This window comes from Drosophila santomea, chromosome X (assembly GCF_016746245.2).
Source record: "Drosophila santomea strain STO CAGO 1482 chromosome X, Prin_Dsan_1.1, whole genome shotgun sequence".
In the NCBI taxonomy this organism is placed as follows: Eukaryota; Metazoa; Arthropoda; class Insecta; order Diptera; family Drosophilidae; genus Drosophila; species Drosophila santomea.
In genome coordinates, this window is record NC_053021.2 from 734,012 (window position 1) to 752,366 (window position 18,355).

Genomic DNA, 18,355 nt, shown 5'->3' on the forward strand with positions numbered 1-18,355 from the left:
CTCCGCCCCTCCGCGTTATACGGCCAGTCATTTAATCAATTATGCAAAAACCGATGTCGACGTCGACGGCGACGATGTATCGTAAAATGTTTGCTACGAGTTTGTTACGAGTCTCTACTGTAGCAGTAGCCGTATTCGTAGCCGCATCCGTATCGTATCCGTGACTGTCTATAGCCTCTGAATCGGCTGAACCTGCTGGCACGTTTACCTTTTCATGTATAAATATTTAATTAAATGTACAGCAGTTTTTGGAAAACTCGAGCAAGGGGGCGGTTGGGACGTGAGCGTGAGCGTGCCCCACGTGTGTGGCAATCGCAGTTGGGCGCTCTAAGGACTCATTGGGGCAGTTAGCAAACCACTTCGATTAGGGGCAATGCCAATGAATGACTGATTACGAGGGGCAGGAACGGAACCATGGTCTGAGGCAATGGTTTCACGACCACTTAACATCCCCCCCCCATCCGCAGCAACGCACATGCTTTGGATCAGAGGGGGCGGGGGGCATTGATAAACAACAACTTATTAGTAATGTGATCTTGCTACTTTGTAGTTTTCCCAACTCGAGGAGGAGCAGGCAGAACGATGCGGAAATGAAAGCCTTGCTTTTAATGTTTATATTCAAGTGCATGAGCAGGCGGCTTTAATGCCGCTTGTGGTTTGCAAACACAGAAAACCAACGCAGCTCACTAGAATCCAACGAGGATAAAACTGCAGCACTGCAGCCCCGCTCCTCGCTCCCCAACGATATCTACAATATATCCCCACTGCAAGCTCCCCGAAGCTCCCAGCTCCCCGCTCCCTGCTCCCTGCTCCCTGCAAATTGCTCCAAACTCAAGAGTTCCGTGCCGCGGAGCACTTGGGCCTGCCTGCCTGAATGTATATGGATATGGATATGGAAGTGTAGCGGGGACAGAGCTGACCAAAATTGGCCAAGTGAGGCAACATCACGTAGCCTCCCCGTTTGCCAAGCGCCCCTCAAGTCGCAGTCGCATTTGCAGGCACACGGAGAAAAATACGACCTGCAGAGTTGATATTCTTGGTATCCAGTATCCATGTATCTAGAACTAGGCGCATTAGCTGATATGCCCAATAAGGTGGTTGACTAGGGTAGTAGAATCCTGGAAGGAGTAGGAAAGAGGAAAAGGTGCTGCCTCATTTCTTTCGGTGCAAGGTGCAGCGACAGCCTCGGTTTCGGTTTCGCCGGCTAGCAATTTTTGTGTTGGCGGTGGGCGGTGGGCAGTGGGCGTGGCAAATCTGTGCACTCAATGGGCGCAGAAAGGGGCGATGTCCCCGGCAGAGCAGCAAAATAATCTACGGCAATTGCATATGGCAGGCAATAAACTTGGTCAAGTCTAAAAACAACCACTGAACGACTGCCGACTGCCAACTGCCAACTGCCAACTGCGGTCGTGGGTGGCTAGCTGGCTAGCTGCTGTTGTTTTTCTATTTTTCAGTTTCAGTTTTGGGAGCGTGCAGTGTGCAGTTGTGTTGCAGTTGTAGTTGTAGTTGTAGTTGCGGTGGCAAAAGGGGAAAAGTGCTCTTGACATGTTTTTATTAAAGTTTCCGGCCACGTCTGGCTCTGGCAAAGAGCTTGGAGCAAGAGGCCGAGCCAGAGGACGAGGAAAGTGGCAGCGAAAACAAAAATAAAATCGTCTTAAGCTGCTTTTTCCCGCACTATTCATATTCTCGAGCCACTTCCTGATACCCTTCCCCATTGAGCACTTACTGGCTCCTCGTAAGTTATGAAACGCATTAAACAAGCTGGGCCAAATATACAGAGTTTCACTGAAGATTGCCAAAGAGAAGCTTGTCTTAACTTCCAATTATAGTAACTGCCGTTTCTTCGATTTGTTTGTAGCGCATTCCTCGCTTTTTCCTGTGCCTTTTGTTTACCAATTTCGGTTTTTGCCTTGGACTCCGCATTTTTTGCCAGTGTCCAAGCTATGTTTATGTTGCGTGCGTGCTCGGTTCATGGAATTGCTATTTGAGGTTTGCATTCAGCGGGAGCTTCGCAAAAAGTGCACTTCTATCACTAGAGCCCGGGTTTTGGGTACAAGTGCATATGGTTTTGCTGTCGGATTTTTCCTGGTCCTCAGAGAGTCCGAAATTTGACCCATATCGTGAGAAAACTGGCAAGATTTGCACACTTATTTTCAGGAAAACAAGCGACAGACCGAAGAACAATAGAAAACAAAACCAATTATTCGCTGCAAATTTCCAATTTCGAATTTGGCCTCCTCCTGGCGAAAGCTGCAAATTGGGACCGAGGAACAGGAGCATTCAGAAGGAAGTGTTGAAGTGTTTTTCCAGGGAGCATGGAGCATGGAGCAAAACCGAAAACAATACCGAAACTACCGACTCCTGGTGACAAAAACAGCAGCAGGCGGCGGAGGCGGAAGTGGGCTAATGTAGGGACATTGTAGGTGAAAACGGCAGGAAAACCGACACAGTCACGTATCCACGTGTTGGCAGCCACCCAAAGAGCCCACAGGGGGCGGAAAAGCAAGGAAAAGCGGGAAAGGCGGGAAAGGCGGAGAAAGACGGGTCCACTGGGGGCGCCAGCGGTAAATGCACTTTGAATGGCGAAGTTTACTTGTCACCCGGGACAAGGAAAATGCAAGAAAAGGACTGCGAGTGCAGTGGGAAATGTCCCAGGAACGGCAGACACTCGTTGCGAAAGGAAATCCCATGTTTTTAGCCAAAGAATATTGGGATTGTGATTGTGATTGTGTAATGTGCGCACTATTCTCTCCACTAAGAATAACTATTACCCGCAAGTATTTTGCCATCAAATGTATATCTAATTTTAAGAAAAGGGTTTTGAAACTCTTTAAACAAGGGTTTTTTTAAAATATTTAAAGAGCTTTGCATTTCTTGTCTTGCAAATCGCACCGAAGCAGGAATATCTGCAACTTGTTGCTCGGTGCACCGCATCTGAGGCAAGTGCCACGATGGCAAAAGTCCTCGTTCAATACGATTATTAACTGGCACTCACTTACTGAACCCATTACGGATTAATACGAATTGGGAAACGGAGCGTTATTGAATCATCTTCAACCAAATGAATTTGGTGCGGAATTCGGAATTCGGCGTATCTGAAGGTCTGGGAAATCACAACCTACCACATTGGAGCAGGATAAATCAAGCGAAGAGGGGGGGGAAAGTGGGAGGGGGGCTGGTGGGCGCGGGAATGTAGCAGCAAATTAACATAAATTCCGTTGGGGGAAACAAAAGGTACAAAACTGGCCACTTACATACATATCTCATGATGTTGTGGGGGTGGTCAGGGGGAGTGAAAAAGGAAAATGGGGAGGGGGGTGGTGGCGAACTAGAAGTCGAAGATTGTTGCAAAAAGTTCAACGACAGCAGACAGACGCAAAAGGAAAGGACAACGAATAAAACAAGGAGGACAGCGAGGGAATGGAGAGAGGTGGGGTGTGGGGGGTGGGCGGTGCCGGAAGAGGGGGCGGGGTCCGTGGCAGGAACGGTGCCAAGGGTGCCAAGGGTGCCAAGGGTGCGGATGGTTCCGCTTGCAAAGGAGTACGTTGTTTCCTATGTCTATGTCTACAGTGTCGCTTTCCCAACTATTCCCACAAGAAAAATCAATGGAATTGCTTGGTGCACAGCCGAGGTCAAAGTAATAGGGCCGACACTTGCAACTGCTTCCGTTTGGTTTTGTTTTGATATTAGGCACCCAAAGAGAAGGCAAAGAACAGTTAAACACGACTATGCATCTAGGGATAGATGATATTATAACCCTTTTCTAGCCCCGCCAATTTCTCAGTGTACCCAGCTGTTGCTGTGTTCGCAGGCACACTTGGGCATGCTTTGCCCGAGTGCTAGTGGCGTGGCCGGTGCTGTAGTGCTCCACAGCTTGCTCTTAATTTGAATTCGAAGTTGAAGCGAAATACCAAGCGAGGGCACTGCGTGTGCGACAGAGATGGAGGCTGCGATCAAGGATCTGGCGCCAGAACACAACAACTCACCTGTCCCCGTCTAACAGCTGCTAGTGGTTGTTGCTGGCTCTCGCTCCCTCTTCGTCAGCTCCATCATCGCCGTCTCGCCTTTGGTGCCTTTTTCGTTCGCGAATGCGAATGTGAATTTTCCGCATGGGAATTTTCCTCTGCCGCTGTCACTGCCACTGCCGCTGCCGCTGTCGCAGCCGACGTCGACTGCACACGTGACTGCGCAAACTCTTCCTCTTCTTCTTTTCGCTTCCTTTGCTCGCCCGTCCGCAGTTGTTGCTTTATGCTTTATGCTATTTGCTTTTGTTTTTCACTTTTGTTAACGTGGGCCTTTGTTTTGTTATTCACCACTTGCCCTGCTCATTCTACTGCCGTTTAGCGAACGCGAACAGCTGTTTCCACTTGTTGTTGTTGCTCACCCGCGGCAAAAAAAACACACAGTTAGTTAAACTAGCTAACCGAAAAGCGCAGCGCGGATTAAACACGAACTCGATGGGGGCGCTGGAAAAAAAACACTGTTAGCACCATGTTAAGCCGGGCAAACATCGGGCGAACTTTCGGGTCGAACTTGAGTGCTTCTGCCTGCCTGCTGCTCGCCTAACATGAGTGGCTTCGCGCTGTTAGCGTGCGCAGGAACTGGAGTGGAACGGCAACAGTGCGCAACAACTGCAGCCTTACAGCGACCCAACAGCCACTCAACAGCGCCTAGCTCTACAGTTGTCTCGCCTCTCTGTTAGCCGAGCTGTTGGCGCGGAACCGTTGCATTTAAATATGGAAGTGCACACGTCACTCTCTCAGGATCTTACAAAATATCCCATTCCACCAATATAAGTTCCAATCCAACTGAACTTAGCGACATCTGTAACACCCCTAACAGTCCAATTGGTGTCTAAAGTTATAGGTCACTAATAGGTTATCCATTACAAAAGGCCATTCATTCAATCAAAGTGTAAGTATATAAACTGAAATCATTTAAATGTAGCGCTGCCCTAAGCATCCCACAACAACCACCCCTTGCTACCTTCGGTAGGCTTTTCCAAAAAGGGCAAGCCACAAGGGGGCGTGGCTGCCCCACCCCATCAATCCTTGCAACACCGCCGCTCGGAGCAATTAACAGGATTCCAATGTGTCTGGCCGTCTGCAGAGTGCAGACTGTGACGGGAAATTTCAAAAATTTCAATTCACAAAAATTCACAGGAATGCGCCTGGCTCACAGGCACACATGTGCCTGTGCCTGTGCCTGTGCCTTTGCCCTTCTAGCGTCTGGTGTCCACTCGGTCGAGTCGATTCAAAAGTCTGCCATCCACGTATGTACATTTCCCGCTTTCCCACTTTCCCACCTGCTATCTGAGTTCCAGTCCGTGTGTCCGGCAGCAGGTGCAAGAGTTGCAGCAATCAAAGAGTCATCCAGTCAAGGCAAAGAGGACCACTTTAAAGATTTCCACCAACGGCAATGGGTTCGAGTGACAGGCACCAGCGGGACAATCGAAATCAACAGTGTGAAACCAATATAATGAGTACACTGCCGCTTGGCCAACACTGGTACGCCCAAAATAATTTCCAACACTCAAAGTTACGCAAAGATCTACAAATAAACCCATCTACATAGGGCCAATATTTGAGTGCGGGGTATTTAAAGACTGCATACGGATTTCGGTGCCCATTAAGTTGAGTCCCAGCGATGGTCATTGGGATGGAATTGGGATTGGGATTGGGACTCTTCACCCGTTTTGGGGAAGCTCGGGATGCAGGAAACGCAGTCGCAGTTGATGGCCATCAAGTGGACCATGGCAAAAGTGATTACACGTGCTCATAAACAACAAAGCAACCCCCTGGGCTGCCGAAGTCGGGCCAGGCAAACAGGAGACAAAACATGGCAGCAGGACATCAGGACATCGCAGGCAGGATAGGATGCCCGCTTGAGATGGAGCCTTGCCAGTTTTTGTCATCATCATCGTGATCAGCTGTGATTGGGTGTGTACGACGAGCGCTGGTTAATTTATGGCCTGGACTTCGGTTTTAATTTGTTCGGCAAAGCTTTTGCTCTTGCTTTTGCTTGCACTGCAGCAAATTCCGAGACTTGCCTTATGCGAATGTACACTGCGCACTCCGAGCTTTGCTTTTGTTTTTCGCAGTGCACAGGATGACTGCCGGTGATGGTCCCAGGTTCAACTAGCACTGCGGAGCGAAAAGCGAAAAGCAGGAGAAAATGCTGAGGACACGACAGCGACAAAGTCAATAAATTCTGTGCCACTGGATTGGCCCCCGAAGGAGGTGAACGAGGGATCTGGGATCCCGGCCAAAGAACTGGGCTGGGCTAAGCTGTACTTACTTAGCCGGGATGCCGGGATGTCGGGACATCTGCAGCTGCACCTGGCAGCACGGCTTTCCCCAGTCCTGTCCCAGGTGTCTATTTTAGCTGCTTTTAACTTCCTTATGGTCTTGGCAACGTCTTGCCGGCTTTTACGGCTAATAGCAGCAGCGGCCGGAGATGAGATGGATGCAAGGACACGGACCCGTTGTAGCTCGTGTGTAGTACACTGATTTCAGCAATTAGATCTTGGCACTAGCATCAGCACCAGGTCCACGAGGGTTACGAGCTAGTTGCCAACATTATGAGCCCACTCAGCATAATCCCCAGGGGCACTCCACAAAGGAGCGGAGGAGCAGGACTAAATGCGATCACGCAAAGCGTATAAACAGGAGCAGATGGGCCAGAAGCCCGCACACACGCATATACACACATATGTACATATAAGCGTAAAGGACGTGCAAAGTGATAATCATGGAATACAACGCAGGACGCCCACATGGCCAACACGATGCCATCAACACCCTAAGGTGAGGGCAACATATTTTTCGATTCGGAACAAAACTGACAACTGAAGTACGCATTTGCACACCTTCACAAGTAATTGTGCCTTTCTTGAGATCCCCGTGACAGCCTCCAGCATCGATTTTAAACATTTTTCAGAGGGGCCACAGTGTGGACATTGTAACAAGTCACCTCTCTCATCACTTTTGGTTCATACCCGGCCGTTTGCCCTAACCCTGCGTATGACAGATTGGGCCCAGCACATGGGGCGCCCAAAGGACCGCCCCTGCTGCTCCCCCCACGCCCCAACTACCCATTCACAGCCGTATCCGCATCCACATCCCCATCCGGAGCCGTGTCTCCTGCCGTGTAACCAATGCGCCGTACGTGTGCCCAGCACTCATTACAAATGAAAGCCGAGAGCGGAGGTGCCCAGGTGTTGAAACCGGAGCCTTGGGGAGCTGCTGGGGAGCTGGCTGCTGAAATTAATCAGAGTTTCAATCAAACGTAAAATAAACGCCGAGATTTGCCTTGACATTCGCCTGACAACTGCACAAAATCGGTGGACAGGTATTTCGGTACCTGTGCCTGTGAAAATGTGCGAACTATTTGGGGAGTTCCGCCGGCTATATTGGGAATTCGGGTAAATGGAATGGCTTTTTGGCTTTTTGGCTTCTTGGCTTTTTGGGTGCGTGATTCCACGCTTACATAGTTTGCGAGTTGCCCGAAAAATATGTGAAAATTATAGTGAAATCCGGTTGGTTTTCTATCTTCATCCCATTCAGTTGCGAGAGTTTTAGTAAGTCTTGCTTGCTGAATGCAGGGTAGTTTGATTAGTTTAAGTGCCTGGTCCGCTTCTATGTTTTAGCCTAGGATGAAGGCTACCACCCACTTGGAAGCACTTTGCAGCGCCCACCGCTTCTGGAAGACTCGCCCGGGAAAATGTGATTTAATGGCGGCGCGTGCGTGGGTGCGTGTCATGTAGACATGGTAATTTTTCAGACAATTACACACACACACATGATGCATAACCCACCTGCAGGTGAAATATTATTCAAAAATCCGTAACGCCCCCGAAAATGGGCGACCTGCCTGCCGCCTTTCTCGTAGTGGAAATTTATTAGATCTCGCAGCACTTAAGAAAAGCGGGGAAAACCCTTTGCAAACGCACACACGTCTCTTTGCGCCCACATTCCATCCCCGGCATTCTCACCATTTCCCTTTGAACTACATTAAGAAAATCACTCGAAATTGGGACTGAAAATCAACTGCAGCTGCTGGTCGAAGCGAATTGAATTTATGAACCCCCGGCTTTTCCGCATTTTCACTTCTTCACATGTGAGTGGAGGCGGCAGGAGTCGGTTGAAAGTGGGGGTGGGGGCGTGTCATTAGGTGGAAAGCGGAAAATGGAAAATGTTTTATTGCCCCGTGTTTCGGCCCGTGAATTATGTGAGAGCTCTAACACGGGATTTACATTACACGTCCATGAGAAATGTACCTGTTCACCTGTTCCCGCTGAGAACACAAAACCCACACCCTTTTGTGCCTTTTGGCACAAGGATCGATTTGGGGCAATTGATTAACCTCTTCGGAGATTAAAGCCACTTGTGGGGAGCTGTGTTTAGTTGCAAATATTCAACCCAGCCTCTTCAATAGGAAGAGAACTCCGCAACCCCAGCTGCTGTTCCAAATGTTTTTAAAGAAGTCCAAGGCCTTCAATGTCTCCCACAGCTGCCGTGTGCACTTGCTCCGCGCTTTCTTTCTTTTTAGCTGGAAAATGAAATTCCGCCCCATGTCCCAAGTGCCCGCTCCCTTTCCACCGAGCTCTTCCCATTGTCTTGGAGGAGCGGCAGAAAACGATGTCCGTTTATTATGTTGACTGACTTTAATGAAATTAGATTGATTTTTATGCCGACGTCCAGTGTCCGCGGCTCTCCGCGTCCGCCTCCTTTTCATTTGCCAATTTCCCTGCTCTTTTATGGCTACTTGTTCATCAAGTTGAGCGAGTGACTATATAATTTAATTTTTGTGTGTTGTAACGATACATTTTTGATAGATGTGCCCCCGGGGTTTCCGCCTCAAAGTTTACGACCCTTGGAGCACCTGCTTTACGACTCCTTGATTTTCGGATCGGCCCGAAACTAAAGCGCAACTTAAAGTCGGCTGCAGTTAACACTCGAACGGAATTATTAAGTTTTATTAACCTCTTGAGCCGCTTGCTTTGGCCATAAATCTGTCCTCTTGGCCAGAAGACAAGGACACTTGGCACACACGACTACTTGACTACTCGACTACTTTCCACACAACACAGGTGGCGGAGGCCAGGGAGTTTCAGTCAATTGGTGCAGGACAGACGCACGGGTAAGTTATGGCCACATTGGTCGAAAGGAGCTGGAAAAGCGTACTTGAATTTCCAGCATATTACTGAATTAGCATTAGGGCCAATGTACGATTGCATATTTGCTGACATGATGAAACTAACAAGCAGAGGCACTAATTTCAAAGTCATTTCCGAGCCGAGCTTTGAACAAAGTTCGCCAGTTTGCCACTCCGAATGCATACTACAGTACTACAGTGGCATCTTAAACATAGGAAGGGCCATAAATTTGCGCATTACACGAGAAGTTAACAAGAATTACCATTGTAAGTGTGCAGAAATCGCAATTGCAACAAAATGCGGGAGTGGACCATAAGACCATAAATTTTTGGCAACTTAGCTGCTTCCTGTCCGAAATTTACCTGCAGCGAACTGGCTGCATTTGCGCATCCATCGATAATCGCTATGGGCGTGACTGTACTTCCGGTCACTTATGGCTTTTGCTTTGCTCTCAAGTTTCTACTGTATCTTTCGACCTGAAAGATGAAGTCCAAATCTTTTTGGGGACTTTTTCAAAACGTGGGCGTGGGTAGCATACATGTTAAATACTTATACTTATACTTTTTTTAGCGCACGTATTAGGTACATAAAGCTTTCTGCGGTCACTTTGCAGCACTCGAATGCTGTTGGCCAGAATGGAAAATTTGTCTGCCATTCAATTGCGGTTGGCTAATGGCCATTTCGCGTGGTCAAGGGGCTGAGGTGCACTTTTTAGTCAGTTGCGGTTTTAGTCAGCGTTTAATGGCTCAAACTGTGAACTAATGAAACTGATTTTGCACGGCTAGTATTCCCTAAAACACTAGTTTTTAGGTTTGTTTCACTCATATTTAATGGACTTTAATAATTGGCTGTTTGGCATCACGCAATTCGTGCACCCTAACTGATGTGTAGACATTTGATATATGACATGGGTGTCCTAATTAATTTCAATTCAAAAAGGCCTTTTATCAAATATATCTATATCTAATATTCTGCTTTATAGCTTCCACAAAGCGCACGTAAGTCTGCAGCCCAAAACTTCCCTTTGAGCCAAAAAACTGGGATAATTTCCAATTACATCCTCGGAAGAGATCAAGCGTTCTGTGTGGGAATCAGGACCCCAAGTTATCCCCCTGCAACTGCGAAGCTAAATCCCTGATAAATAGACGTCGCTCCCCATTAGGAACCCAGAACTAATCCTATTTCCCTGGCTCTCCACAAAGGGAATTGCGCTGCAGGCAGGCGAAGGCTTAAGTCGAACTCAAGGGGTTGGGAAGGGCAGCTGGGAAATCCTTTCGAAAGGGGGGAAAATTCGGGCGAAAGGAGAAAGGAGGCAGGGCGTTCACGTTGTGCATTGCATGGCATGTAATTTAATATTTTATGGCATACAATTAGGCGCAATGCAAATGCCCCGAGCCACATGCAACTTGCTACGTGCTACGTGAGGCTGAGGAAATCCTGAGGAAATCCCACAGCTTTGCATCCAGCTGCTGCTGTTATTAGTTATGTTATGTCGGTGCCAATTAGCCGAAATAATTTGTAATCTTATTAGCTTTATGTGGCGCACACAAGAGATATGCCGTCACATAATTACATGCACTGCAAGTTATAGATTAAAGCTCAATGTACCCCAAAACTCCTCATTCCCCATCACCTCATATCCTTATATCCTTATATTGTGCACAACATCGTTATGGTTGCGAAATGAATTTCAAATCAATCAGCAGCATAATGGGCTTAAGTAAATATTTATGCTTTCATGCTTCTCGGCCCTGACATGACATAGAAGAGCCTTTCATGAAGTGCACTCTCAAGTGTTTAGTTTACGCAATCTCAGGGAATCTACGCCTTTAATTAAGCACGTCAATCAACTTGTGACATCTGGCAATAAGTTATTCAATGCACTTGTTTCGGTCTCTACTTCTGTTTCGCTTTATTTAACCCGAATACTCGTTCGGCAAACAATTGCGAGCTCATCAAGCTGCTTGCCACTGCAGCAGTCTCCCCAATTTGGCCAGCTTGCATTCTCATCTCTATCACGGCAGCGGAGTGTATCCTGCCACATTGCAAAGCCAGCCGATTGGCACTCTATTGGACTGCCTATGTGGCATCTTAATTTGGGCACTCCGTCAGCTTGCAGGGGATGTCAGATGCAAGACAACGCCACACCATGCCACGCCCCTCTCCGCCTCCGCCCAGCATGTAGTAGTTAATTTATGTTGAGCTCTCGGGAGAGCTGGGGATTTCAAGGATCTCAAGGAGCTGGAGGAGCTGAAGGAGCTGCTCGAGATGGAGGCTCACGTCGAACGGTAAATGTTTATGACGCACTCGAAATTGTCTATCAAGTTCAGCTGACGTCGTTGCCATAAAGTGTCACTTCTGCTGCTGGCAGTGGGGAGGGGGGAGCGGGGGGTATAAGGGATAGGGATATGGGGCAGGTCCTGCGCTCCACAGCAGCACAGCTCCTCATCAGGCGCCTAGGAAGTTTCGCACGGCTTTTGTTCTTATGATTGAATATTTAATTCAATATGTCGCGAGGCCATTTCGCTGCGAGTTCTTTACGATGCCGCCAGGACACTTCGTCCTTGGGCGCCTGGTGTGTTTTTAATTAGAAGAGGGGCCATAAACATTTTATGCTCGCCAGCCGTGCAGCAAACCAATCCAATCGAAACTTTTCCCATCCAAAATTCGTGGCTGCGGCGCGCTTTTAGGTAGCAGGTGTCATTCGGAGTTTGCAAACATATCTGCCACATTTTTGCAGCTCTAGGATCTCCAAAATCCTCAATTCCGCAGTAAGAGAAGCAGAATTGATTTTAATAATTAGTTTTTAAAATTTGAAGCGTGCAATAGTTGTTAGCAAGTGATTGTTCTAAGCGAAATGGATTGTTTTCCAGAACTTCATGCGTTTTTCTTTCCTGCTCCAAATTGCTCCATTGCCCCCTCCTCAAGTGCCACGCCCACCCGCCGCTTGGCCGCCCCCACGAATGCAGCAACAGAGTCTGTTGTCAATAATGTCAACAGTGTTGTTTGTTGCTCCATAAATTACCAGCGCCAACAACATCCACAATGACCAAAGGTCTGGGCGCATCGCAACCATTTTGTTATTGCAGCTGATGACCCCCCAACCATCCACCCCGCCCCCTTCGCCCTTCTCCAAGTGAAGCGGAAAAATCACCAAACATACGAAAAGTGGACAGTTGACGGCGCACTTTATGACTGTCCCCCCCCCTCTGCCGAGTTTTCCGTTTTTCCCCACTTTCTTGCTTTCATCTCCGTCCGTCCTTCGCCATGAAAATATTTGTTGATTACATTCGCTTTGGCAGGGCATCATTCAACGAGCAAAGAGCCAAGAGGAGCGGGGAAAGGGCAAGGGTTACTCCAGAAGTTATTCCTGAAGCTATTCCCCTGACCGTAGATGAAGTGTACTTGGGTTTTAAAGAGCTCCACATCCACATCTGGCCAAGCCACAGAACCATGGAACCAAAAGCTTTTCCATGCATTCCCCTCAAGTTGTTTATGCTGCTTGATTTCTATTTTATGCCAATCAGGATGATAATTTCACCGCCGCCCCACAAAGCCAACGAACTCAAAGGGCACAAAGTTGATTTTTCCCATCTAAGATTGTTTGTGCCGCGAACGAAAACGAAAACGAAAAACATTCCCCAGACGGATGTGCAATGCCAATCCAAATAATGCTTTACACCATTCAAAGCCAATCAAAAGCATATTACGCATACGCCACCGTATCCAGATGGAAACAGTCATGCAGAAGCAAAAGTGAAGGCAGTGAAGGCAGACATCAAAATGCATAAAAATGTTGCGCTAAACTTTATTCACAGGCAGTCGCAGTCGCAGTTGCAGCCGCAGGGCAAATGAAATATAAAAATGCATTTCGAAATGCGCACAAGAAGGGAAAACCATTTTGGTAAGCGAAGAAAATGTCGGAAGCGTCAGAAAAGCAAGAAAGGGAAAATTTCAGAAGCGCGGAAAGAAATATGATAATCAAGGCTTACAAACAACAGCAAAACAGGGCTGAGAACCATGAAGAGAACTATACTTGTAGCACATGAAATTGATTTTCCCAGCCTTTTGAGCCGAGCCGAGAAATCGTAGAAAAGCGAACTGAAATAATCACAACGTTCAACCGAGAACACCTAAGAATGTTTGCATTCGATTAAAAGCCGTATTCTCAGCCGTATTTCTCGCATCAATGGAAATGCCTTCCGGAATGCAATTCACCCAGCACTTCCTACATCCCATGTCCCATACTCCTCATCCCTCATCCCTCATCTCTCATCTCTCATCCGGCGGATGAATGGATCTACACCCCAACTACACCCCATCTAGACCCCATCTACACCCCATCTACACCCCATCTACATCCCATCTACTGCCAACTGAGTTGCGAAATGTTTATCCTTTCAGTTTTGGCGTCGACATCGTAATGTTGGAAATGTTATTGTTAAATGTTAGTTTTGTTATGCAAACACACACATACTCCTGCCAGCGGGGGAGGGGCGGGGAAGGAAGCATGAGGGGCTTTTCGGGAACTGTGAAAATATGAATAGTCAAAGTCGAAGTCGGCCATATGTTCGCTCCAACTTTATCCCACAAAGCATTCGAAAAAAGCCAAACGGGAAAGTTGCGTTGCAGCAGCGACTGCAAGCTGGGTGGTGAGTGGCATGTTTTCGTGTTTTTCTTTCTGCGTACACAGAGAGAAACGTCGCCTCACATTGCGAAGGATATCTCTACATCTGTTTCGGATGTTTGCAAACCCCTTTTCGTGTGGCTAAGAGTGAGCGATCGTCCCACGGAACAAGAAACTCCGCTTTTTCTCTCAGTGCGCGTGTGTGGGTGGGTGTCAGGAGCGCTAATGGGAAATTATATTGCGGAAACTCCTGGCACGTCTTGCGCTTTAAGCTGCAATGCCCAGGAAAAGCGAGCGGCAACAATGGCAGCATGGAAATGCAGTTTCCCCTGCGTAGAAACCGATGTGCAACTGCAGCAGTCCTGCTGCAAATCGGCCACGTCGAAATCTCTGTGCCCAAATCGTGCTCAGCGGAGCACGAGGGGAAACGGATACCCGGCGGGACTGGGAAATGCCTGCCACTCTGCCACAGCCACTCTGCTGCTCTGCCACATGCCACATGTTGTGGCTTCGGAAAGTTTCACCGGCCCGCCGGCCAGTGTCTCCGAAAGAAAACAATGGAATAGAAATAATGAATAAATAAACAATACGCATACGCCCCGTTCGCCCATCCGCAAAACCAACTGGCACAGCTTTAACTCAGGGCTTCGCAAAAAACAAAAACAAGAAAGTTCAGCTCAGTGGCGCTTAAAATGCAAGGCCGCATGTGAAGTCCGGAGTCGTTGGCTAGTAGCCAGTGGTAGTGGCTGCTGTTTTTCAATCCTGCACTGATTTCCCGAGATCCCGTTCAATTGTGCCTGGCCAGAGAACCGAGGAAAGGCGTTGCTCCAAGAAGGGGGGCAGTACCTGTCAGTCGGCGCTCCATTAATAACGCCCTGCTGGAGCTTTTGACAAATGAGCGGGTCCAAAGGCGAACGACTTCAAATCACGGGCTCACACGGAGAAATAAGTGGCTGTGTGCTGCGTATTCAGCAAAATCAAATATCTAGAACTACCAGCAGTAGTTGCTTTCAAATTCAAATTTCTCTCTGTGCAGAAACTATGCAACTTTGCGTAGTCCGAACGCGTTAACAATGTAATCCATATTTTGCTGCTTGATTGCCGGCAAATTGAAAATGTCAAGTGCACACATATCCGCGCAGAAGCTGGGAAAATCCCACGGGAAAACACGACTTCCTATTCGCGAAGGCTCCCGTTTAAATACACGTTTCATTACACATAACACGCAGTTCCTCATTCGAGTGCTCATCCTGAAGTTGGATGACCACAATTGCTCCACAGTCCCAAATGTCCCTTCCCAATACTCCGCATCCGATATCCTGCGACATCCGCGGGAAGGAGGGCCACCAGTCAGCCAGTCAGACATTCAGCCAGGACAACAAATTTAGACAGAAATATAAAAGTTCACTTCACGGCTGCTTTATCAAATATTTAACTCGCTTTTCATTGTATGTCGGTGCTGCTTGTTGCTGGTTTTTGTGGGCTGCCATCGGTTGTTTATATGCATAAATTTTATTACACATATGCTTTTCATGCGGCACAACAATGCCAGCGCCAGTTAATGCAACATAAAATTTTCATTTTTTATTTATCTCTTTTTCCCTTTTTTTGCTCCGTTTTCCTCTGCTCTGTTTTTGACTTTTTCCCAGCTCCCTTGAGGGAAACCCACGAAATCAAAGGAGAGTAAAATGAAGCACAAAACAAACAAACAGTGGGCCACTAAGCATGTGTAAAGGTCGACTGCTCGAACACCCTAGAAAACGTAGGCAAACCTACATAGGGGAACAACGAAGAAAAACCATCATCAGCCAGCTTGTCAGAAAACCAAAATCATTTCAGCATTGATAGGCATACCTAGAGTTTAGCCGCATATGCCTCAAGTGATAGGTGATACCCTGGAGGAGCGGGAACAAAAAGCCTCGCAATAAAACTGCCACACACATAGCACATAGCACAGCACATAGCACATGGCATAAACCGCAGGCGGGAGCCACGCCCCCTCACCCACACAGGCACACACACATGCGGACACACATATATCAGAAATATGCTAAATCAGCATATTTGCGAGTTTATTTACAAGGACATTTATAAAAATTTACGGTCGTGCCGTAAATTGCAGCCGCCGGGCAGGTCTTGAGATTTATGCGTCGACGATTATATCGGAAGGGGTGAGGTCAAAGGTTACGGGCACAGGCACAGGCACAGAGAGAGGCCTACCGCCCACTTGGAGTCCTGCAATTGAAGTGAACCCTTTAACCCTTTAAAGCGAAATTACGTTGAGCTCAGTGGACGGGAATGGCATCAGTTTCCGGAGGTGTCAGAAGTTGCATCTTCTGTTTAGAGGGAAGGGTATCCTTGCTACACTATGTTGCAGCAATAGAAAAATAGCTTTTACGATTGAACCAGTTCGCCAGGATAATGAAGTCAGCATCAGGTCGCGCACCCATTTATTTGCATACCCAACCCAGTCCACTCCCCTTCTTTTTCACCTTTGCGCGTCTGTGCGGCAATTAAACTTCAATTGCTGAGGGGTTGCTCCAGGGATACAGGGATACAGGGATAAAGGATACGGGATTTTTAATTAAACTTTGCTGCAACTGCACTCTGCCCAACTCACAAGCCCTCGAATCGCGTTCACTCCGAAATTGATGGTTTTAATTAGGCATCGGAGCCGCTGAAATGACACTTTATGCGTGGGACACAGGACGCAGGACATAGGGATCCAGATCCAGATCCAGATCCAGGTCCAGTTGTCCTGACTGGGATACAAATCCCTATCGCTATAAATTAATTGAAGCTGGCGTACAGCGGTCGACTTCAATGAGCAGCAATGCAGAAAAAGTTTGCAAAATGCCAAAAGTCCATTTCGGGGCTAACCCCGAAATCGGTCCGTTTTCCAGGCCCACATTCAGTTAACCCTTTTCGAAGGCTCATGTTTCCATTTTGGCCCTTCTGTCCTCCTTTTTTCCATTCCCAGCACTTGTAGGCGAAAAGGATGTCTTGGACTCAGGGAAAACTTTGGAAAAACCACTTTTCATGCCACGCTTCGAAAAATATATAATTCGATCAAGTGATGTGTGGAGTAGTTAGAAAATAAACTGGTCACCTGGATTCTTATTGAACTTCCTAGCACATGTAGTCTGCAATGGGTACCTCCAAGTCCATCACCTGGTCTCTAGAACGCCTCTTTTTTTTCGTCTTGACTGCTTCGATTGCCATGAAATTTATGTGCCGTCGCTCAGCGTGAACTTGATGCGCATAAATCCACATGAAACGGATATTAAAAAGCATGAAACGAGCCCATCCCCCATCCTCCAGCCTCCAGCCTCCATCCTTGCCCTCCACATCCGCACCATGACAGTTGACTATGTATTATGTTGCCGATTGACTCGGATCTCTGCTGCTGGCCTAAAATATGAGCTTATAAATTGACAGCGGGCTGCGGGCAGCGAAATGCTCAAGCTCGTGCCCCTCATTTCCAAACTTGTTTGGCCACGGAGGTGGGTTAGTTTTAGCTTGGCTTTTAGCACGGGTTCCTGGGTCGCAGGACACAAGACCTCGACCTCTGTTCCCAACAGGATAATTGGTATTCTGTTTGGGAAGCGGTAAGCGACGGCTCTTGTTACTGCTCACTTGGGGTTGTGGCAACGAAGGGTTCAGTTAAGGACTTTGTTTCCCCGACGTATTTATGAGCTACAGTATATGAATAGAGGCAATAATCCGTTGTTAATCGAATCCAAAGCGAGCAAGAACCCATTTAGCAATGTTTAGGCTTAGCAGTGCCCAAAATAGATACTCAAACTGAACAGCAATCATTCAAAGTGATCGACTAGGCGTAGTTGTGGGAAATATGCAAATGCTGGATAAGTTAAGCCAATCGATTATTCACAACGAATTCCCCAACGAGGCTGCAGTAATCTGCAGAAAAACCTTGACCATTGCACAGCTGCCAAGGATGCGAAGGACTCGCAGTCGGACGTCGGACGTCGGACCCTAATGGCCTCATAAATATGCAACACGAGGCAGGATGAGCTCCACCTGAGAGGGGAGAGGAGGAGTTCGAGAGAGAGAGAGAGGAGCTGGCCAAATAATTTTCCCTGACTCCATGGCAATTCAATTCAATTCGGCTTACTGTCAGTTGTATCTGTAAGTGGCATTTCCATCTCGAAGAGAAGATCCTTCCAGCCTGCTGCCTGCCGTTGGCATATTTGATTTTGTAATTTGCATTTGATAAGCGACTCTGAGCCTGAGCCTGAGCCTGAGCCTGGGCAGGACTTACCCCCGAACTGAAGTCCTTGTCATTGCCATTGTCCTGGCCTTGGCAACAGTTTCGGCCGACATCCTGGGTGCCATGGTTCCTGGGTTCTCGCCACCACCCCCTTTGACAGCTCCCACTTGCGGCTGCAGCCTTTGTTTTGTTTTAATTCCATTGAAATACATTTATCTATGCCAGAGCAGCTGGGAAAAACGCAGCCCAAAACAATTGGCTCAGTTTGTTTGCCTTGAATTCCATTATTCAGCCTCGGTTTCGTGGTAAACCCACAAAGATTTGCCATTTAGCACACATC

General features: G+C 47.7%; 1 protein-coding gene across 7 annotated transcripts in view; it reads right to left on the reverse strand.

The window, feature by feature from the left end:
• LOC120457202 (uncharacterized protein CG43867) overlaps positions 1-18,088 on the reverse strand; it is a 103,611-nt gene extending 85,523 nt beyond the window's left edge. For 4 of the 7 annotated variants that reach the window (XM_039644565.2, XM_039644563.2, XM_039644564.2 and 1 more), the window contains exon 1: positions 18,067-18,087. The gene's annotated coding sequence lies outside the window, so the exon portion shown is untranslated. Of the gene's footprint in view, positions 1-3,986; positions 4,491-18,066 lie in introns of those variants that run through there. The other 3 variants (XM_039644558.2, XM_039644557.2, XM_039644559.2) reach the window with 2 other exon arrangements.
• Between the last annotated feature and the right edge of the window lie 267 nt (positions 18,089-18,355).